This window comes from Cetorhinus maximus, chromosome 16, assembly GCF_964194155.1.
Source record: "Cetorhinus maximus chromosome 16, sCetMax3.hap1.1, whole genome shotgun sequence".
In the NCBI taxonomy this organism is placed as follows: Eukaryota; Metazoa; Chordata; class Chondrichthyes; order Lamniformes; family Cetorhinidae; genus Cetorhinus; species Cetorhinus maximus.
The window spans coordinates 1,778,973-1,803,278 of NC_135894.1; positions in this window are offsets into that span (position 1 = coordinate 1,778,973).

A 24,306-nucleotide genomic window follows, 5' to 3' on the forward strand; every position below is an offset into this window, starting at 1 on the left:
TAGCATTTCAAATACAAAAAGATCATCCAGGACCTTATTGAATAGCTGAGACGGTAGAGGGGGCGCATTGCCTTATGCTTTCCAATGACAATTGATCATAATAGCAGAAGCAGGAAGCCGGGACGGTTACGAATTCGGAAAATAGTTGCAAGTCTCTGGAGGATATGCACAGATTGGTGAACTGTAGAGAAACGGGGAATGGAAATTTAATTAAGGGAAGAATGAAGGATATATTTGGAAGGATAATGAGGAAAGCTGATAAATAGTTAACTGGGACAATGTTAAACGAGGCACAACAACAGGGCGGATACACATGCACAGTTATTTATAGCAGGTAGGGCAAGGAACTAAGATTGTTAAAATACAAAGAGAATGTTTGAGCTTATAAATAAAATCAGCACAGAAACAAATATTTGCCTTAATATTTCAAACGTCATGGTTCCTCCCCAGCTGAGGAATTGTTCCTAACTCTGGTCAAAAAATATTAGAAATTACGTGTTTTTTTCTTCATTCATGACATGTGGTCCTCACTGGCTAAACAAGCATTCATCGTTCATCTCTAATTACCCTAGAGAAGTTGTTCGCAAGCTCCTTGCTTGAAACGCTGCAGTCAATGCGTTGTTTGTGCACCCACCGCAAAATGAGTAAGGGAGTTTCAGGATTTTAACCCAAACACAACAACGGAACGGCGACATATTTCAATGTCAGGATGATGAGAGACTTGGAGGGGAAAATCCAGCTGCTTGCGATCCCATGTACATGTATCCCTTGTCCTTCTTGGAGAGAGTTCAGGGGAGATTTACTGGAATGGTGTAAGGGATTATTGGTTTCACTTCCAATGGGGTGACGTGGAAAGCTGATATTGTGTCCCCTAAGTCAATCAGGGAAAGTGGAATGGAAAAGAGTTTTCCAAATTAACCTGGAGTTTATGGAGAGTAAGAACAAACTTCTTCGACTGGAACGCGGACAATATGGCATTGTTTTTCTATATTTCCTTTGCACTGTGTACTTAAAACGGCAATGGCTGCAGTTTGAAAGAGGAATAGGATAATCGATATATTCAATGTTAAGTTCCTGGAAACTACTGCGCCAAGATAGGCAGAATAGTGCCAGAAATCTGTCATGACCCAAAGGGGGTGCGTGAAAACAGCTTTTGATTGGCTCCTAAGCAGGTTACCAGTGCTCGCGTGTTATCAGTGCAGCATAAAATCCTGGCCTGCAAAAACAAAACATCTAAAATCTATAGTCTTCAAATACTTATAAACTGCTCTCGGTTTGAGGATGCCCCTGTCAAAAGGAAAATATGAAACTCGATATTAGAAACAGTGAAAAGCAAGTTCTCAGCCAAAGAAATACACAGTGAAATTGTTGAAAGACCACCTCGTCTTATCAGCAAGGAAGTGAAAGGAAATTAGAAAACATTGATCAAAATCAACTGTTTGAATTCCGTACTTCAGGTTGGTGTTATTGTGCTGTTTTATTCCTCACCTAATATCTATGTTTTGTGGCTAATTTGTACAACAGGTGCACGGCTAGACACTTTGTACGGGTGTGTGTGTTTGTGTATTAGTATTTAAAAAGATGGTAGAGTCTAATTTATAGTGTTAAAATTAGCAGTTATATCTTTCTTTTGCTCCTGGTTAAAGAGAACCTTGATACAAGAGAGTGCGCTGGTGAGAAGTGATTGAATCATTCTGGGAGAAGGCAGCGCAGTCACCACGACTCAGGAGGGAATCGAGGAGAAGGACTCTTGCACTCAACAGGAGGAAGGTCATCCAAAAGAGGGCGCTGGTGAGAAGTGACTGAAGCATTCTGGAAGAAGTCAGCGCAGTCACCACGACTCAGGAGGGAACCGAGGAGAAGGATGCTTGCACTCAACATTTGAAAAAGAGCGCGGATCTTGAAGGCAGGTATGTTTAAAAAGAGTGCGGAGAGCGTGGGGGAGGTCATTTGAAAAAGAGCGTGGATCTTGAAGACGGGTCAGTTGAAAAAGAGCGCGGAGATTGCAGATGAATGGAGGGGAAGCTGAAGAGGACCGGCCAGCCAGTGTGTGAGTGGCCCAGTGAAGGAATGGATCTTTGAGGCATTGGCTCGAAAGGCTTAGGCGAGCAGAGGCTAAGTACGAGCTTGCTCCCAGTGGGGTAGGGACGGGTAAAGCGCTTTTAAGTAACTTTAGAGTAGGAAATGGAGGCAGCAGTTGGGGCACTCGAGTGCTCCGAATGTCGCATTTGGGAAGTCATGGACAGCAAAATTGTCCCTGATGACTAAACCTGCAAAAGGTGCATCCAGCTGAAGCTCCTGAGAAGGCGAGTTAGGGAACTGGAACTGGGGCTGGATGAACTTCGGATCATACGGGAGGCAGAGGAAGTAATAGACAGGAGTTTCATGGAGAAAGTCACCCCTAAAAGTAAGGAGGCAGGCAGCTGGGTGAATGTCAGAAGAGGGAAGGGGAATAGCCAGAAAGAGCAGAGCACCCCTGTGGCCATTCCCATCAACAAAAGGTATACCGTTTTGGATATTGTTGGTGGGGAGGACCTACCAGGGACAAGTTGTAGTGGTCGTGTCTCTGGCACCGAGGCTGGACCATCAACTCAGAAAGGAGCGAGGCTAAAGAGGAGAGCAGTAGTGATAGGGGATTCGATAGTTAGGGGGGCAGATATGAGTTTCTGTGGGAGAGATCAAGAATCCCGGAAGTCCTTTTGCCTCCCTGGTGCCAGGGTCCCTGATATCTCAGATCGAGTTCTCAGTATTCTCAGGAGGGAGGTTGAGCAGCCAGATGTTGTGGTCTATGTAGGGACCAATGACGTGGATAGGAAGGAGGAGGAGGTCCTGAAAAGAGCGTTTAGGGAGTTAGGTGCAAAGTTTAAGGACAGGACCGCCAGGGTTACGATCTCAGGCGTGCTACCCGTGCCACGTGCTAGTGAGACTAGAAATACGAGGATAATGCAGTTAAATACGTGGCTACGGAGATGGTGCGGGAGAGAGGGCTTCATGTTTCTTGACAATTGGGCTCTGTACCAAGGAAGGTGGGACATTTTCCGATGGGACGGATTGCACCTGAACTGCAGGGGGACTAACAACATTGCAGTTAGGTTTGCTAGTGCTGCTCCGGGGCGTTTAAACTATATTTGCAGGGGGCGGGAAACAAGAGTGTTAGAGCAGATAGTGAGGAGGAGGAGGATAAATATCAAGCGAGGAATGCATGTATGGACAGAAATCAAGGGTCCGTACGTGATGGGAATGTTCTCAGGTGCATCTATTTCAATACAAGGAGTATTGTCGGAAAGGCAGATGATCTTAGGGCGTGGATTTGCACGTGGCATTACGACATTATTGCTATTAGTGAGACTTGGTTGCAGGAGGCGCAGGACTGGCAGCTCAATTTTCCGGGGTTCCATTGTTAAGACGTGATAGAGGGGGAGGGATGAAAGGGGGAGGATTGGCATTACTAGTCAAGGAAAATATCACAGCTGTGCATAAGCAGGACAGCCCGGAGGGCTCGTCTACAAAGGTCATATGGGTGGAGCTGTGGAACGGGAAATGTTGGACCACGCTAATAGGGTTGTATTATAGACCGCCCAATAGTCAGAGAGAATTGGAGGAGCAAATCTGTAGAGAGATAGCAGACCAATGTAACAAACAGAAAGTTGTGATAGTAGGAGATTTTAACTTTCCTCATATTGACTGGGACTCCCATACTGTAAAAGGGCTGGATGGCTTGGAGTTTGTTAAATGTGTTCAGGAAAGTTTTCTAAATTAATATATAGATGTACCAACGAGAGAGAATGCAATACTTGATCTCCTATTAGGGAACCAGACAGGTCAGTTGACAGAAGTATGTGTAGGCGAGCATTTTGGGTCCAGTGACCACAATGTCATTAGTTTTACGCTAATTATGCAAAAGGTCTGGTCCTCGAGTTGAGATACTAAATTGTAGAAATGCCAATTTTTTGAAATGAGAAAGGATCTAGGAAGAGTGGATTGGCATTAGTTGTTTTCTGGCAAGGATGTGTTCAGTAAGTGGAAGGCGTTCAAAGGTGAAGTTTTGAGAGTGCTAAGTTTGCAAGTTCCTGTCAGGATTAAAGGCAAAGTTAACAGGCATAGGGAACATTGCTTTTCAAGGGAAATTGGCGATCTGATTAAGAAGAAGAGAGAGGTGTAAAGCAGGTATAGGCAACAAGAAGCAAATGAGGTTCTTGTAGAGTAAAGAAAATATAAGAGATGACTAAAAAAGGAAATCAGGAAGGCAAAAAGAAGACATGAGGTTGCTTTGGCAGATAATGTGAAGGTAAACCCGAAGGGTTTCTACAAGTATATTAAGAGTAAAAGGATATTACGGGACACAATTGGTCCCCTTGAAGATCAGAGTGGTCGTCTATGTGTGGAACCTCACGAGATGGGGGAGATCTTAAACAGTTGTTTTGCATCAGTATTTACTCAGGAAACTGGCATAGTGTATAAGGAAGGAAGGGAAACAAGCAGTACTTTCATGGTACATATAGAGATTAAAGAGGAGGAGGTGCTTGCTGCCTTACAGCGAATAAAGGTAGATAAATCCCCCGGGACTAACATGATATTCCCTCGGACTTTGGGGGAGACTAGTGTAGAAATTGCAGGGGCCCTGGCAGAAATATTTAAAATGTCCTTAGCCACGGGTGAGGTGCCGGAGGATTGGAGGGTAGTTCATGTTGTTTTGTTGTTTATAATAGGCTCCAAAATTAAACCAGTTAATTACCGGCCAGTGAGCCTGACGTCAGTAGTAGGTAAATTATTGGAAGATGTTCTGAGAGATCTGATATATAATTATTTGGGCAGCCAAGGGCTGATTAAGGACAGTCAGCATGGCTTTGTGCGTGGTAGGTCGCATGTAACAAATCTTGTAGAGTTTTTCGAGGAGGTTAACAAGAAAGTAGATGAAGGAAAGACTGTGGATGTTGTCTACATGGACATTAGTAAGGCCTTTGACAAGGTCCCACATGGGAGGATAGTTCAGAAGATTCAGACACTTGGTATCCATGGAGAGGTTGTAAACTGGATTCGAAATTGGCTGTGTGGGAGAAGATAGAGAGTGGTAGTGGATGAATGCATCTCAGACTGGAAGTCTGTGACTAGTGGTGTGTCTCAGGGATCTCTACTGGGTCCATTATTGTTTGTTGTCTATAGCAATGATTTGGATGATAATGTTGTGAATTGGATCAGCAAGTTTGCCGATGACACTAAGATTGGAGGCACTGTGGACAGCGAGGAAGGCTTTCAAAGCTTGCAGAGAGATCTGGACCAACTGGAACAATGGGCCAGAAAATGGCTGGTGGAATTTAATGCTGAAAAATATGAGGTGTAACATTTTGGAAGGTCAAACCAAGGTAGGACATACACAGTAAATGGTATTGCACTGAAGAGTGCGGAGGAACAAAGGGATCTGGGAGTTCAGATACACAATTCCCTGAAAGTGGCGTCACTGGTTGACAAGGTTGTAAAGAAAGCTTTTGGCATACTGGCCTTCATAAATAAAAGTACTGAGTATAGGAGTTAGGATGTTATGGTGAGGTGGTATAAGACATTGGTGAGGCCAACTTTGGAGTATTGTGTGCAGTTCTGGTCGCCTAACTACAGGAAGGATATCAGTAAGATTGACAGAGTGCAGAGAAGAGTTACTAGGACGTTGCCGAGTTGAGTTACAAGGAAAGATTAGACAGGTTACGACTTTGTTCCTTGGAGCGTAGAAGAATAAGGGGAGACTTGATAGAAGTTTACAAAATTGTGAGGGGTATAAACAGAGTAAATGCAAGCAGGCTCTTTCCACTTAGATTAGGAGAAATAAACACCAAAGGACATGGCATTAGGGTGAAAGGGGAAAGTTTTAGGGGGAACATTAGGGGGAACTTCTTCACTCAGAGAGTGGTGAGAGTGTGGAACGAGCTACCATCTGACGTGGTAAATGCGGGCTCACACTTACGTTTTAAGAATAAATTAGATAGATACATGGATGGGAGAGGTCTGGACGGTTACGGACGAGGTGCAGGTCAATGGGACTTGCGGAATAATATTTCGGCACAGACTAGAGTGGCCGAGTGGCCTGGTTTCTGTGCTGTAGTCTTCTATGGTTCTATGGTCAATTAATAGTTTGTAACTTATCAAACTTACAAATCTGGTGCTCGTATTTTGTTACCCTTAACAAAGAATTGAGGAAGGCTTCGGGCAATCTGGTGGTTTGTTGAAACGTTTCTCACTTGCCGTGATTGGGGAAAAGTGGAGCTCGATATTAGAGCACGAACTCCAATTGTAATCCACGACGACAGTAACTAGGTTCACAGCAACAGGGGAAACAACCTCAGGGGAATAAAAATGGCACATGTTGTGATGCAGAGCTGTTGGAATCTGGAATAGTCTACTTTAAGGTATGGTGCAAGATGATTCAATATTGAGTGACAAAAAGAGAACTGATTAAATACTGACAGGGGGGATTTCTAGAACCCAGGACAACCAGCAGGGAAAGGGAAAATCTAGACTTATTCTATAAAGAACACAAATACACGATGGACAAAAAGTATTCAACACAAGGTGAATGATTCTCCGATTCTGTCATTAAGGAATCCATTGAGTCCGTGTTTCCTGTGAACTATAGACATTCTGCAGTTCTTCACTCAGAGATTAATCGTTGCTTGTTCTCTGATAAAATTGCCAGGGGATCGGCAAGCACAAGGGGTTGGTGCGGCAAGGTATGTTGACAATATGTTCAGAATGATGTCCCCTCTGATAACACAACTCACCTGTTGTTATTCAGTGAAATGTAAACTCATTGACGCCAATCATGTTTCCTATTTACTTGTTCTCAGGATAAGGGCGACATTGACAAGGATGCCTTTTGGAATGACTGTAACGGAGGTCTCAGTTGCCTGCTCGGGCTGAATGAAATGAAAAAAAATGACGCTATTTTGAAGAAGAGCGCGGAACAGATTGGATAATTGAAAATGTAACCCAGACGTGTTCATGAAAGTTGGACATAGGGAGAAAACAGTGGGTTACAGTCCAGTAAAGCTAACATCAGCTTTAGGGGAAAAGCTGAACTCCATTGTGAAGGATGTGACAACAGGGCACTTAGATAATATCAGTAGGGTTCGACATACTCAAATTGGACATATGAAAGGAAAATCATATTTGACAAACATACTGTAGTTATTTTGGCTAGCAGAATAGATCAGGGAGAACCAGTAGGTGTGGTATATTTGGATGTTCGAAAGCGTTTGATGAAGTTACTGTTATGGCACAATTGATGGGCATGCCGAGATGCACAATCGTCGAGGAAGACTTGAAACAGATTCCAAACGACACGTGATAAATTTACAGTAAAATACACACTTTTTTAAACTATAAAGAATAAAAAACACAAATGAACTTTAAAACAAAATGGTCTTCACACGGAAAACAATATTTTAAAACAGCTCCACAAGATCTTAACTTAACTACCCACAGAAGTAATCGTCCCCTTTTCTGTTCAGCAACAATCCTTATAGAAATGAAATCTTTATAATTCCACAGATTTTACCACGTAGTTCATTTTCCTTCGTGTGTCCTCCAAGGCTGAAAGATAATTGTTGTTTCCAATCAGGCCTTCTTCACACAGTATTCTCGAAAACTGTCAAGCTACCCTTTGTATTCTGGGAGTTCTTACCACGTTCCCCACGTCTTCTAGGGGATCTGACTAGCTACCCTCTCACATAGGTTTCAGTAATAACTTAAATTCGCCCCTTTCTTTTGATATTTCCATTGTCTCAACAAGTACCTTTAGTTATGTTTTCTTCCCAGGCACGATTATACTGTTCACTAGTTTAACTCTGAGTTTTTTTTCTAAATTGTAAACCTATCCTATTTTGAACCTTCCTTCCTGACAACATTTTTGTAGCCAGCATATATCCCCCTTTGAAATAAAACAAATTAATTCAAAATTACTTCTGGTGTTATGTTTTTTGAAGCTCTGCTTTAAGGTATTCTTGGCGCAATAACATATCAAAACTACTTCTTATTGTTGGATTTAGGGCCTTGAAGTTACTCCAACTCTAATTGCCAAGCATAGTTTTTTGATACCCCAAAACAGGCTGAATTCCAGATCACAGGAAAAAATAATGAAATATGTTACAGTTATTTGTTTTCTTGACATTACCCTATAGGGTGTGTGAGTGTTAAAATTGAAGAACCAGAAATTGGTGTGTACTGTATTGAAACGGATAGAGAATTGGATAGCTGCGAGTAGGAGTAAACAGGCGTTTTTCGGGTGTGACGCGGTGACTAGAGGGGTAATGCAGGGTTCAGATTTTGTGTCCCAAAATATCTCCTTCTTGATTAATGATTTGAATGAGGGGACGACATATAATAGTTACATGTTTGCTGCCGACACAAAGCATGATGGGACTATAAGCGATGAAGAGGATGTTAAGAGATTTCAACGCAATTCAAATGAATGGAAGTAGTGGGCAAATACCTGGCAGATGTAGTGTAACGGGGACACGTGTGAATTTATCCAATTTGTAGGAAAAACAAATGTCCGATTATTATTTAATTAATGATTGATTGCTGAATGTGGAGAAGGCAATCAGCTGGCTGTCCTTTTACGATAATCTCCGAAAACACGCATGCAGATGCAGCAAGAAGTTAAGAAGGCAAATTGTATGTTGAACCTCATTTCAAAAAAAAAAGGACTTGAGAACAGGAGCAAGGATGTCTTACTGCAGCTGTACATGGCCTTGGCGTGTGCACATCTGCAGTTTTGTGTTAAGTCCTGGTCCTCTAACAGAAAAAAAATAAATGTTAGCATAGATGGATTGCAGTTAATGTTCACCAGACTGTTCGTGGGATTTCAGGGTTTTCGAAGGGGGAGGGATTGGTTTGAATAGGACTGTATGTTTTGGAGTTCAGAAGAATCAGAGGGGATCCAATTGAAACATATAGTATCATGCCAGGGTTGGGTAGACTAGATGCAGGAGTGATATTTCTTCTGGCTGGGGGACCTGGACCACAGATCACAGTCCCTGTATACCGGTACACCATGTAGGACTGAGAGGAGGATCATTGTCTTCTCTCGGAGGGTGCTGAACCGATGGAATACTCCAGGAGAGAATGCAGTGCAGGCGATGAAAGTATATAAAGAAATTATATATAATAAATATATCGGCTGATTACTGATTTTGAAAGCTACCGCAAGGTATAGGGTATTAGGGATATTGAGGGAGGATGGCAGTTATATCGACGAACAGCCGTGATCATACTGCCTGGAATTGCAAAATCGAAGGGCCGGATGTCCAAATCTGGTCCCTATTTTCGATGTTTTCTTTGTTCTCTATTGCCAACAAACCGTCTGATCAAACCAGGTACAATGAAGACTGTACGAGGGAATGGCTGGCCAAGTAGCAGGCATAGCAATTAATGAGCTACAAACCTGGTGAAGCTACAACACAAGACTACTTGCGTGGGAAACTTCAAAAGCATTAAGTGAAAGACAGAGGTAAACAATTCCACATTCATTGAATCAGGTCTAAACATTGCAGGCCTGCCACTTATATTCGTGAATGATGGCGGACAATTAAGCAACTAACTGGAGGAGCAGGCTCCACAAATACCCTCGCCCACAATGGCGTAGGAGCCCCGCACGTCAGCGCAAGAAATTAAGGCAGAATCATTTGCAACAACCTTCTGCAAGAAGTGACATTTTGGCCACTCTGGAGATCCTCTGCATCAGAAATATCAATCTTCAGCTAATTCAATGCACTCCATTTAATAACAGGAAATGACTGAAGGAACTGGATACAGAAAAGGCGAAGGACCATGATAACATTATCAGCCGTACTGGAGATGTATGCTCCAGATCTAGCCGTGCCATGCCTGAGACAAGCTTTTCATTAAAAGTAGAAGACGGGAGTATTCCTAAAGTGGTAAAAAAAAAACTGCACAGCAGTGACCTGTCCACAATAAGCAGATCTAATCCAAGCCATACAATCACCGTTCTTTCAGCCTGCTGTCGATCATTAGGAGAGGGATGGATGGGGTCATGAACAGTGCCATCAAGTCGTAATTACTCAGCAATATGCTGTTCACTGACGCACAGCTTGGCTTGCACCAGAGGCACTGAATTCCAGGCCTCATTGCAGCCACAGTCCTAAGCTGGAAATAAGAACTGAATATGTTGGTAGTAGTTGTAGGTCACCCATCTCAGACACAGTTATGATTGCATGTTATACGCAGAGTAACATCCAATGTCCAGCAAAATTCAATTGTCTCATCAGTGACCTACCCTCAATCATAGTTTTGGAAGTGACATTTGTTGATCATAATGCACAGTGCTCAACATCATTCGTAACTCCTTTAATACAGCAGCAGTCTGTGATCATGTGCATCAAGACCATGTACACCATTCCCTCTTGGGTTTCCAAGTGGTAAGTAACAATGCCGCCACCGTGCCTACACCGATTAATATACAAAATGGCTGCAGCAAGGAGCAGGGACTCAGCCACATGAGATACATTAACATGTAATGTGTATGCAATCATTATCTTGGTGCAGCGCTAATTTTCTGAGCTGGAGGCAGTAAAGTCTAGAATTAAAACAAGCTCACTGCAGCCTTGTCTCCCTGATGGAGCGACACATATCTTCGTTTTATACGAAACATTTTGATAAACTTCACGCATATGAAAACACAAAAATAATCAACTGTTTATTTACAAACCTACACACAAAGATAAACAAGTGCTTATGTTCAGACATAGACGAAAACGATAAACAAGTGTTTAAGTAAACGCATTCACACTAACATTAAGCAAGTGTATTTGTGCAAACAAAAACAAACATTAAGCATACGGACTTGTAGACGCATGCACAATAAAAAAAACACAAAAATAGCATATTAGGAATATCTAGGCGGCTTGGAAAGAGCACGTGACTGATTGCGGATAACGTTAATAAACATCATCAATTTTCCGCCCAATGTAAATATGTTTTTTCAATTGTTTAATATGCTAATATAAATGTATGTATGTCACTGAGCCAGGAGCACTCACCTCCGCTCATTCACTTGCTGTTGTTTTTGGTAGTTGTGACAAACACATTAGTACAATTGCATATCGTTTTCCAGTATAATATAGAATGCTCTAACTGAACATTTGTACAGGGCTCCCTTCCAGATATCATCAATAATGAACTTTTCCAAAAATTGAAATATTCCTACATACTTTACAATAAGGAGCATTTGAAATATACCAAGTTAGTGTCTTTTCAATGTTTTCTTTATTTTAATAAACAATAGGTGGATTTGAAACTCCACCCACAGCGGAGTTCAGGCTCCCAACAAGGGATGTGGCCGAACCCAGAACGTCAACTTCCCTCCAGCCACCGCGACCTGCTGGAAATTTAAGAGGGAGTAGAGGGGAGTAAGATTTTACATTTCCCCTCACATTTGGGCTATTAATCACCTCAAGTTGCCATTGAATGCCAACCTAAGGCCACATTTCAGGCCGGCCCTTATTTCAGACGCAGCAGAGTGAGGCCCTATCCAGGTTTAACAGCAGCTCCTTCACCCGATATTTTACCTCATTAAATTAAACTTTTAAACCAATTAATCTAGGGCCCTTCTTTCATGGTCCACGTTATTACACAATATACAAACAGTAATCCACTAAATTTTCTTAAACTATAAACGAAAAATGTAATAATTCATTACCCAACCTTACCTACTATTTTGAAGTCATTTCTGTCCCTTGTTGTCTCTACTGTGGTAGTGTGCAATCTCACTCGTCAGCCTCTAATAGCCCATTTTATAAATTGACCCGATGTGAGTTAAATTGGTTGACACGGTTTATGCTTCATACATATTCAGGCTCTAACCAGGTTTCAGGTGTTTGACTGTTTACTGTCACACATTTAGTTGAGTCAGGTACCTTACCAAACTTGTAATTAGAGAAATAAAAGAGAATCACTCGCTAGTTCAATCCCTGCTGTGCTCCAAATTGCCAATAGACGCACTCACTCAGGCTGTGTCTCACTGAGGATGAGTACTTTCTCCTGCTCACGTTCAAGCTCACTGACCGTCTGCTTGTAATTGCCCCTTTCTTAAATAGTGCTGAGGTGAGCAGCTTCTGACAAACCCCACCTGTCGAATGGAAGGCTGGAGTGTCCATTACTAAACACGTTGAGCACAATCAGGTTCTCTGTGCAGCCAACCTATGCAGCTGGTGCATTAGTATGAACCCTTTAAGCACTTGTGGAGCGACACAAATACTGTATCCCTCGACAGGCGAAGAGGCACACTAATCACTTTTAATTCACCTAATAGGAGGCAATCACTAGCCTCCAGGGTGTTGCATTCGTTAAGTACTAAAGGTGTCCATGTATTTATGGTTTGCATGCATGTGTGTGCATAACACGTTTTTCTAGCACAAACAGAGAACACTCGAATACAAATCAGCATGCCTGGCAGGATCAGTGAAGATAAAGATATTTATCGCTTCGAGCCTGTATGACACTTATTTTGAGCTTTTCATTGATAATGTTTGTTTACAAATAATTGTGCTAATAACCACTTTTTTTTTCTTCTTGCTCATGTGTAGAGAGCGGTTTTTATTCATTACGTGCATTTATTTACTAAAACAATGGTTTGTTATTCTATAAACGTAGCAGTGAAATTTAATAACAGTTTTTAGGATCATAATCATAAGCGTCGCTCCGTCAGGGAGAAAAGGCAATACTATCTGTTGCTGAATTTTGACGATTGTAGTGCTGCTCATTATCCCCGGAAAATAACAATGATGGCCCTCAGCATCAGGAGCTTCTCGCTCTCTTGATGCCGAGTTACAGCTCCCTCATGCAGACATTTTGTACCTGGATATCATTCAGGTATTGCTGCATTTGGACATGGAATGCTTCAGTATCTGTGGAGTCATGAATGGTACTGAACATTGCACTAACAAAAGTGAACATCGGCGAATCTGACCGATCATGGAGGCAATGTCATTAATGAAGCAGCTGAAAATGGTTGGGCCGAGCAGAATGCCCGGAGGGACTCATGCATGATCTCCTAGAGCTGAGATTACTGACCTCCAACAAACAAAATCATTTTCCTTTTTTCGGCAATTATTGCTCTCCTTGACCAGTTCAGTGGTTGTTGATGAGTCAACCACATCGCAGCGGGCCTGGATTCACATGAAGGCCAGACCAAGCAAAGACATCAGGTTTACTTCCTTGAAGGAAAATTAATAGTGAAGTATATATTTTTCTTTAAATGTTAATCAGCTTTTGTGACATCGTCATTATTGGTCCTGGTTTTCGTCGAATTTTAATTTAGTATCTGTCGTGGCGAGGGGTAAATTTTTACCAGGGCACACGGAAGAGCACCCCTGCTCTCCTTCGAGATAGTTTCATGGGACATTTTTACATCAGCCAGAGTAGGCACCGGAGACGTGGCATATTGTAATGCTCTTCAGTGTGACGCATTACCTTTCAACAAAGAACGGAAAACAGAAATGAGATCAATGAGTTTGTAATTTAATGAATAAAGCCAGGTGAGCTCTGTGATCAGGTGGAACATCGTTCTCCACTAAATACACTGTCAGCACAACTTAACTTAGCAACCTCTTGTGCACTCTTTTCTGCTGTCACCCTTATCAGAGAGTAAGTAAAGATTAATCTCTAACACAAACACTACTGAAACGTCTTAAGTAAACATGTAATATCGAAAAACATAGTAAACAGGTGCAGGAATCGGCCTTTCCGCCCTTCGGGCCTGCTCCGCCATTCATTATGGTCATGGCTGATCATCTACCTCAATAGACTGCTCCCGCTTACTCCCCATATCCTTTGATCCATTTCGCCCAAGAAAAAAAATACAACGTATTGGCCTCAAATACTTTCTGTGGTATCGAATTCCAAAGGCTCACCTCTCTTTGAGTGAAGAGGTATCTCCTCATCTCGGACCTAAGTAGTCTGCCTTGCATCATCAGATAGTCACATCTGGCTCTGGACTCCCCCATCATCGGGATCAGCCTTCCTGTATCTACCCAGTCTGGTCCTTTTAGAATTGTATAGGTTTCTGTGAGATGCCCACTCATTTTACAGTAATCCAACAAATATTTTCAATACGTGTCAATGTGTCTTGATATGTCATTGCCAACATCCAGGAATCAGTGAGTTAAATTTTCGCTGCATTACCTCTTTCTCAAAAACAACCTTCCTCAGATAAGGATACCAAAACTGCGCATAATGTTACACGTGTGCTCTCAACGAGCCCATCGATATCTGTAGCAATATATCCCTGCTCCTGCACTATTATCCTCAGGGAATGAAGGACCAAATAACTTCATTCCATTTACTTCATTACCGCCTGCCGCACTTGCATGCTTACCTTAAGCGGCTGCTGCCCGAGAACACCCATTTCTTGCTTTACATTAGCCGCTCTTAATACATAAGCATTCAGATAACTATCTGTCTTCTTGTTTTTGCAAACAAAGGAAACCTCACATTTACGAACGTTATACTGCATCTGCCATGCATTAGCCCACTCACTGTGCTTGTCCAAATAAAGTTGAAGCATCTATGCACCCTCCTCGCGGGTCAACCTTCCACCCAGCTTTGTGTTATCTGCAAATTTATAGGCATTATATTTAGTTTCCTCATCTAAATCATTCATACATAGTGTTATTAGCTGGGGCCCCAGCACCTACTATTGCGGTACCAACTAGTCACTGCCTGCTATTCAGAAAAAGGCCCGTTTATTCTTAATGGTTTTTTTTTTCCTATCTACCAACCAGTTTTCTGTCAATCTCAAAGACATTCACTATTCACTTGCGCTTTCATTTTACATACTAATCTTCTGTGTTAGATTTTTGTCGAAAGTCTTCTGAAAGTACAAATAAATCAAATCCACTGGCTCTCCGTAATCAAATCTAACAGTTACATTCTTGTAAAATTCCAATTCAATTGTCAATGTAAATCCATGTTGCCTCTGTCCGATTCTGCAACTGTTTTCCAAATGTTCAGATATTAAATCTTGTATAATGCACTCCAGAAATTCCCCCACTACGAACTCCAGTCTGATTGGTCTATTAGTCTGTGTTTTCTCTCTGCCTCCCTTTTGAAATAGTAGGGTTACATTAGCTACCCTAAAACCAGTACCTGTAGGAACTATTCCAGACTCTATCGAATCTCGGAAGATGACCTTCAATGCATCCAATATGCTCTGGTTTGTAGATAATCAGTGCCTGAGGATTTACCGGCCTTCAAATAAATCCTACACCATTCCCCTACTAAAACTGACTTCTTCAGTCCCTGCCTCTCACTAAACCCTGTTTTCCGCAACATTAATGGTATGTTTTGTCGGTTATCCTTTGTTAAGTCAGAACCAACATTTGCATTTAGTTGGTCATCTGTTCCTTTGCTCAACATTACAAATTGCACGAGACAGTCTCAATTTTCCATGGTAAAATAAATCCTCTTTACTATCTCTAAACTGCACTTTTGGGAAACAAATAGCAGGTTAACGTGTGTGTGTGTGTGTGTGTGTGTGTGTTCGCGCGGGGTGGGGTGTGGGGGGTGGGGGGAGTGGTGGGGGGTGGGGGGTGGATTGAACTTCATGGAAGATTTGAAAAAATTTGAAAAAATTGATTGCCCAGGAGAGGCTATTAAATTCTCTCAAACACAGAATAGGGCAGAGTGTTTGGAAATGGCTCCGAATCTAACTTCAAGTATATCAGGTAAATGTACGGCAATGAGAAAGGGGACGGGAAATACAGAACTGAAGGTGTTGTAACTGAATGCACGCAGTATAAAAAATAAGTAAAATGAGCTTATCACGTAGATTGAAATTGGCAGGTATAATGTGGTGGGCATCACAGAGACATGGCTGCAAGTGGATCAGGACTGGGAGCTAAATATCCAAGGATATACATCCTATCGAAAAGATAGGCAGGTTGGGGTTACTTTGTTAGTAAGAACTGAAATTAAATCGATAGCAAGGAATGACGTTGTGTCAGAATATGTAGATTCTGGGTGCGTGGAGTTGAGGAAACGCAAAGGTAAAAAAACACAAAATGGGAATAATGTACAGGCCTCCGAATAGTTTTCGGGATGTGGGTGACAATATACCCCAGGAGATAGAAAAAAAACGTGTAAGAAAGGCAAGATTACAGTGATCATGGTGGATTTCAATATGCTGGTCGGAAGGAAGAATCAGGTCGGTAGTGGATTCCAAGAAAACCAATTTGTAGAATGTCTACGAGATGGCATTTTGAAGCAACTTGTGGTGGACCCACTCGGGAACAGGCCATTCTACACTTAGTGATGTGTAATGAGGCATATTTGACAATGGAGTTTAAGGTGAAGGAACCCTTAGGAGGAAGGGACCATAATATGATAGAATTTACCCTGCAATTTGAGAGCAAAAAGCTGGAATCAGGTGGAATGGAATTACAGTTGAATAAAGGCAACTACAGAGGCATGAGAGAGGAGCTGGCCAGAATTGACTGGGAGATGAGCCTAGCAGGAAACACAGTGGAACTGCAATGGCAGCACTTTCTGGGAGTAATTTGGGAGACGCAGCAAAAATTCATCCATGGAAAAAGAAGCATACTACAGGGAGGACGAGGTAACCATGGCTGACAAGGGAATTTAGGGACAGCATAAAAGCTAAAGAGAAAGCGTGCGGTGCGGCGAATAGCAGTGGGATACCAGGGAAATGTGAAGTCCACAAGGACCAAGATAAGACAACTAAATAAGAAATGAGGAGTGAGAAGATGCAATATGAGGTTATGCGAGCCAGTAATCTAAAATAAGATCGCAAGAGTTTATGTTTAGATATATAAAGTGTAAGAGAGAGGCACAAGTGGACATTGGGCCGCTGGACAATGACGCTGGAGAAGTAATAGTGGGGAACAAAGAAATGGCGGAGGTAATGAATAGATACATTGTGTCAGTCTTCACGGTGGAAGACAACGAGTCACATCCCCAAAGTTCAAGAGAGCCGGGGGTGGGGTGTGTGTGTGTGTGTGGAGGGGCGGGGGAGCGGGGTAGGTGGGGGGGTGGGGGAATAGGTGAGTATGGTGGACATTACGAAGGAGAAGGAGATAGGACAACGGAAATGTCTGAAGTTGGCTAAATGACCTGGACCAGATGGATTACAACCCAGAGTTCTGAAGGAGATAGCTGAAGAGATAATGGAGGCGTTAGTGCTGATCTTTCAAGAATCACTGGACTCAGGAAGCGTGCCATAGGATTGGATAATCGCTAATGTATCCCTCCAATTTCAGAAGGGCATGAGGCAAAAGACGCAAAATTACAAGACATTTAGCCTTGCCTCGGCCATTGGTAAGATTTTAGAGTCCATTATTAAGGATGAGTTTTCAGAATATTTGGAAGTGCATGGTTAAATAGGGCAACGTCAACATGGTTTCATCCAGGGGAGGTCAGGCCTGACACATCTGTTAGAATTCGTTGAGGAGTTAACAAGTAGGTTAGACAAAGGAGAGCCAATGGATGTTGTGTACTTGGACTGCCTGAAGGCATTTGACAAGGTGCCGCACAAGAGGCTGCTAAGTAAGATAAGAGCCCATGGTGTTAGAACTAAGGTACTAACATGGAGAGAAGATGTCTGTCAGGAGGTAGAGAGGGGGGATAATGGGATTGCAGACGGTGACTAGTGGCGATCCGCAGGGGCCAGTTTTGGGGCCTCATATTTTCACTTTATATATTAATGATCTAGATGAAAGGAATGCGGGCATCCTGGCTGAGTTTGCAGATTGTACAAAGATAGGTGGAGGAACAGGTAGTGTTGGGGAGGCTGCAGAATGATCTTGACAGGTTAGGAAAATTGGCAAAGACATGGCAGATAGAATACAACGTGGGGAACTGTGAGGTCATGCACTTTAGTAGGAATAATAGAGGCATAGACTATTTTCTAAATAGGAAGAGTATTCAGAAATCTGGAGTGCAAAGTGACTTGGGAGTCCTAGTCCATGATTCTCTTAAGGCTAACATGAAGGTTGAGACAGTAGTTAGGAACGCAAATGCAATGATGGCATTTATTTCGATAGGACAAGAATATAAAAGCATAATTGTGCTGCTCAGGCTTTATAAGGCTCTGGTCAGAACACATTTAGAATATTGTAGGCAACTTTGTGCCACGTATCTCAGGAAGGATGTGTTGGCCCTGGAGAGGGTCCAGAGAATGTTCACGAGAACGATCACAGGAATGAAAGGCTAAAAATATGAGGAACGTTTGATGACTCTTGGTCTATACTCGATGGAGTTTAGAAGGATAAGGGGGGATCTGATTGAAACTTACAGAATACTGAAAGGCCTGGATAGAGGCGACGTGGGGAAGATGTTTCCATTAGTATGAGAGACGAGGTCCCGAGGGCACAGCCTCAGAGTAAAGGGAAGACCTATTAGAACAGAGATGAGGAGAAACTTCTTTAGCCAGAGAGTGGTTAATCTATGTAATTCATTGCCACAGATGGCTGTGGAGGCAAGGTCATTGAGTGTATTTAGGACCGAGATAGATAGGTTCTTGATTGGTACGCGGATCAAAGGTTACGGGGTGAAGGCGGGAGAATGACGTTGAAAAACTTATCAGCCATGATTCAATGGCGGAGCAGACTCGATGGGCCGAATGGCCTAAGTTCTGCTCCTATGTGTTATGGTCTTATGGTCTTATTTTGGAGACCTCTCTTCAAATTTCCCTTTACCTTGACTGATCAAAGGAAAACAAGGCCTGCTTTTCCAGTCTCACCATGGAACTGAAATCAATTATTAATTCACCATTCCAACATATCCCTTCTGTGATATCTCCAAGACTCTCACATCCTTTCTAAAATATATTGACGTGAAATGGACAGTATTCCTCAGCCGGGCGCTAACAGTCGTGTTTGAATCTTTAACATGAATTGTTTGTCTGCTCGCTGTCTCTATTTATAAAATCAAACCTCCTCTGCGCATTATAAACAATCCTATCAACTTGTTGTTCCAGTTATAAACACGTGTGTTCATCTATCCGCACTATGCTGGCATTCTGTTTAAGATTCTCATTTATATTATATTCTCTCCCCTCATACCTCCTCCCAGATTAATCCACCATATAACCCTGAAATAAACTCCCTTCTCCGTGTTTCTCCATTTCAACAATCTATGTACATCGTACTGAAGCTTACTGTAGTATTCAATTTAGGATTTCTGTTAACTGCAAAAACGAACATATGACATTGGAGAACAACTGGGCCTATCAGCCCCTGGAGCCTCATCCGCTATTCAGAAAACAATGGCAGATCTGTTTTTGTTTCGAATTCTACTTTTACAATTGCATCCGCCAAGCTTTGATTCCATTGTCTCACATGAACCTCCCTATTTCAGTCTAAAAATGTTCAATGCCCCTGCCTCCTCTGCCTTGTGAGGCAGCGAAATCCAGAAACGCTCAACCGTCTCAGAGAAAAAAAAAATGATCCTATTCTCCGTCCGATAACAGAAACCTATAAATGTAAAGCAATCCCCTCCTAGCTTTGAAATTATGCCATTCATATAGAATCGTTTATATTAATTTGTATCAGAAACAGCCTCGGTCCTCATACATAAATCCAAGGGAACATGAAATTATACTAAATCAGCTTTTATTTCAACCCTCTCCGAATATTACGCAGTTCTGTTGAAGGACATGAGGACTCGAAACGTCAACTTTTATTCTCTCCGCCGATGCTGCCAGACCTCCTGAGTTATTCTAGGTAATTCTGTTTTTGTTATGACTTTATACTCCTTTTTGCCTGAATATCCATCGTTAAGCTCTCCCCTTTGACATCTGTTGCTTAGCCAAATTGATACCGGCAGTGCCAATATCCCGTTAATCCATTGGGCCCATTTTATGCAACAAGTCCTGTAAATGACACTTGATCAACATGTGTTCATATACATAACATAAACCAGAGTTCCGTCATCAAAACTCATTACGTAGACAAATATCTTCATTCAGTTTATCAGATTTGACATCCCATTAACATATTCGTGCTTCTGCTAATTTGAAAGCTTTTATTTTTTCAAATAAATTAACAATAATTTCTGCACAAGATTGTAGTCTCCATCAACGTCCCCACCAACGACATTGCCCTGACTGTTCAGTAGTTCCAGGGTTCATCCCTCTCTCCTTTTATAAACAGGGTTAAACATTTCCAATTATACAGTCATCTGACACCACGCCATATATAGGGATGATTGAAAGATTATGGTCAGAGCTTAAATTATTTCCAGCACTTCATCGTACACTGACCGTCATACATCCCATACGGACCGGTTAATGTTATACTTTATTGTGATAGAATGTTCGGGAAAACACAGTAATTATATATTGAAAGGTAATGAATTACTTAAAATTTCCAGGCAGCCAGCGCTACCAAGCACATTGACAAATGACGGTTGCCAGATGAACCTTGCACAGCCTTAGGGCCTGCAGTCAACAGAACGTCTTTGGGAGCCGGACTGGATTCAGAGGTTGGCAATAACATAGATCAAGTGGACTCTCCAACAATTAAGGAAAGGGCACATGATCCCAGCTTACATGGAAGGGAAGATGTCTGCTTGGCTAAAAAGTGGGAAGTGCCTGATGTCAGAGATGAACGAGATCAGTAAAGGATAAATATGTTCATTTTGTAATTTAGCAGAGTGCTATCTCAAGCTGTCTTGACATGGTTTTCTAATTGCAATTGCTCGAAAAAACTAACGTGAACTGTGTCTGAGCCTACATTGGCTCAGCTTGTCAAAGATAACAGAATAGTTTGGCGTAGTTGGCAAGATACACCAATCTATCCCTCGGGAGGGCTCTGCAAAGTGGTTGAGTATAGTTTATTTCCTACCAGCCGTTAGTGCACTAAGCCTACCCGAGAATAGTCCAGCCGAGTATCAGAGAATCGGTAGGAGGACTCAGTACAGGACAGGGAAAATAGGTGTTGGGGCAGAAGGCAAGAGACGCGCTGGCGGACAAGTCGTGCCGCAAGCGCGAAGGGGTGCATGACCACTCCCCTAAATTGAAGGTGGAGGAGTACATCCGGGTTACCATGTGAAATATAACCACAACCGAAGCCGCGCAGGCAGCCCAGACCCCTAATTAAACCGCGAGTAACTTAGTAGTCAGAGGCGCATTAATTAATTGTGCAGATACAAAGAAATAGAATGCTCTCAGCAAAACTGATAAGTGCTATGGAACTTGACAGGAGATCCGCGGACTCCATCTCGTGGTACATAGATGAATAATGGTCAATAATAATCAAGAATATATGGAAGGTTGATTGGGACACAAAAAGTCCGCTACTGATTTTTTTTTTACTAAATAGAATGCATTTCTCTAAGTCACACGAAATGCTTGTGCTGAAGAGGAAGAGAGAGACAGAGAGAGAGACAGAGAGCGGGGGTTCACCTCGAGGGGGCAATGAGCAGTAGCATGCAGGAGCAGACGAAATGTGTGTTTCAGTCAGTTTGATTGCTCCTATTGGTGGAGCCTTCAAGGTTTCCTTTATTCCTCCCACTGCTATTTGAAGTTTCGTATAGATTATGAGAACTTTAAGTCGTTAAGCTAAGGATACAGCAACATAAATGCACACCTCTTAACAGATGTCTGTTTGAGAGCAAGGAAGCATTTGCTTGTGAGCTTTAACGTGTGCCCTTCCTTAAATTGTCATTTGTGTTAGTAGATCAAAATTTTAGAGTTGAAAACGCATATCAGATTGAAGGAAAAGTGTACAAAAACATTACAAACTGTTTGAGCATAAGGATTGAATCGAGATTTATCGCAAAAATCTTACTTCGAAAGTATTTGAAAGCTACAAAATGGTTTGCTTTTGATTGGACTGTTTGGGTTTGATACATACGAGTTACATTAGCTCATACGAGTTTAAAATCAAAAGGCATAAACACGGTCTTGGTGGTTCCAATGGATAACACAGGATTCATTTTGAAGTGATGAATTAAATAGGAATGGAAATCTGCATCCGAACAGCACAGTGAGTTGAATTTGGTACGAACTTTCGAAGTAAAGTGCAATGTCATTCATCAGGCTACTTCTGAATAACTTGCATGCTATCTAAGATGAACAATGGGTTGATAAACATATGGAGCACTTAATTTGGATAAAAATCAATGCACATGAGAAAGAGGTAGTACTAATTTTGATCGTGTTAATTAGATTTTTAACTTATTTTAATATTTTGAGATTTGTTTCGTGATAAAGTTCTCAAAAGGGAATTTTATTTTTCAAGAGTTTTTGACAACAATTGGCACTAATTCAGGTTCTGCAAGCTTGATTAATTGTCGCAGTGGTTTTCTTCAGACGGGGGACGGAGGAGTCAGTGATCTGAGATGTTTCGTTCATCAATGGTTAATTCGATTGACCTGTTAGCCGTTGATCACAAGGACCGGATATCGATCTCCAAACTTAAGGGAATATTAGAACCGGGAAAGGGAATTCATATCACACAATTAAACACAGACGAGGACATGACACGCTTAGTCCAAAACCTGGCTACCGTGCTAGAAAGCCATGTTTGGACTAACAATAAATTGATCGGGATAGGAAACAATATATTAGATGATGCAAGCAGAAATGTTGTTTGCAGCAGCTATGGACGCTTGGCAGTGGAAAAACCCCAATAGAATTTAAGATAGATTAATGTTCGTTTATATGTAACTAATGACCATTAATTTTATCTTTCACGACATCAGGATCATGAATTGACTGGTATCCAGCTCAGCGATGTAACAGTGTACACAGCATGAATGTTGAAATCATACTGAATAAAATATGCAAATTGACATTTTCATAGTGATAACTGTTATAACTACGTTGACAACCGGCAGATTATTACATGCAGTAGAAAACATTGGGGTGATAAGGGCGGGTTAGTATATTAGGTGCCATAACATTCCGCCACATGCAGCAGACATAAAAGGGAATATAGTTAGCACAACATTAGAAGGGTGTTATATTCAGAACACCACAGTTTTATGTACATATTTAATATATGAGGCAAAAAAGCAAGGTGCACATATAATGCAGCAATTAATTGTACAATTGAAACCAATGGGCTGCGAAGAAATGGGCCATGTGGCACACAGGGGGAAGAGGAGCTATTGTATTACCATGTGGCAGCAAAATATTAAATATGGGAGCAACCGGATATGCCCCATCCACAATCATGCAGCGTGCGTACGTGTGCAAGTGCCAGCAAGGGTAGGGAAAGTGGAATTGGCCGAAATATACAAGATAGTAAGGACTGATATTCAGTTCAAGGAAAGCCTTAAGGATACGCTGACACAGTAATTGAACTATTTGCCCTATGTAATTCCCTATCACCAGATCAACTAACCGGGATTCGCAAACATGTTCAGGCAAAAACGACGGCTTGCCACAGCTGGATTATGTTTTGTATAATTCAGAACACCGCATTACAGGAAATACATATTTGTTCTGTGGAGAGTAAGGAGGAGATTTGCATGAATGTTGCCAGGGCTGGTAAATTACAGTTGTAAGGAATATGTAGCTTGTTTTAATAAGCTTGTTTTCTTGGAACTGATGGTGCTGAGGGGAGACATAAATGAGGTGTATACTATCATAAGGTGTCAAGTTAGGGTAGACAATAAAGACGGTTATTCCAGGTGGAGAGTTCAATTAACAGGTGATACAGGTTCAAGGAAATTGGTAGAAGGATTAGAGTTGAGAAGAGAAAAAAACTTTTTTTTGCCAGTTCATGAAGATATTACTATATCCAAAATTATTGGTAAAATTTTTATTTTAAAATGGATCTTTAGTCTGTGGGCTTGTCTGAATTTGATTAAAGCCCGCTAGTTAGGGTGCTTTGATTTGCGTGTTTTGAATGTAGCATTCAGGAAGAGGTGCGAATGCTGACGCACATCTAGCAGTTAACAAACCATATTTTGGCATTACTATTAAAATAGATGCTATGAAAGGGGTTTTATTGTTAGAGTGGTTTCGTTCAGACGTTTGCTACATGAATAGAATTTACATTCAATGGGGCTGGTAGTTATAAATACGGAACTTTTGTGTGTTCAGAGCAGGGATAATGTGAGATCAAACGGCAGCTGTAAGCCTCCAACTGTCGCCACAGGAACAAAATTGAAAGCAACCTTATTTCGAATTTCTACGTTAAAAATGCTGTGTCTGGTATTTGGTTAAATCTGTGGGTCCCTTGCTGTTGCCTTAATAGAGGTTCGTTTGGGAATTTGTTAACAGTAATGATCGTTGTAATCTGTAGCAATGTGCATATACATTTTAACCTGCAT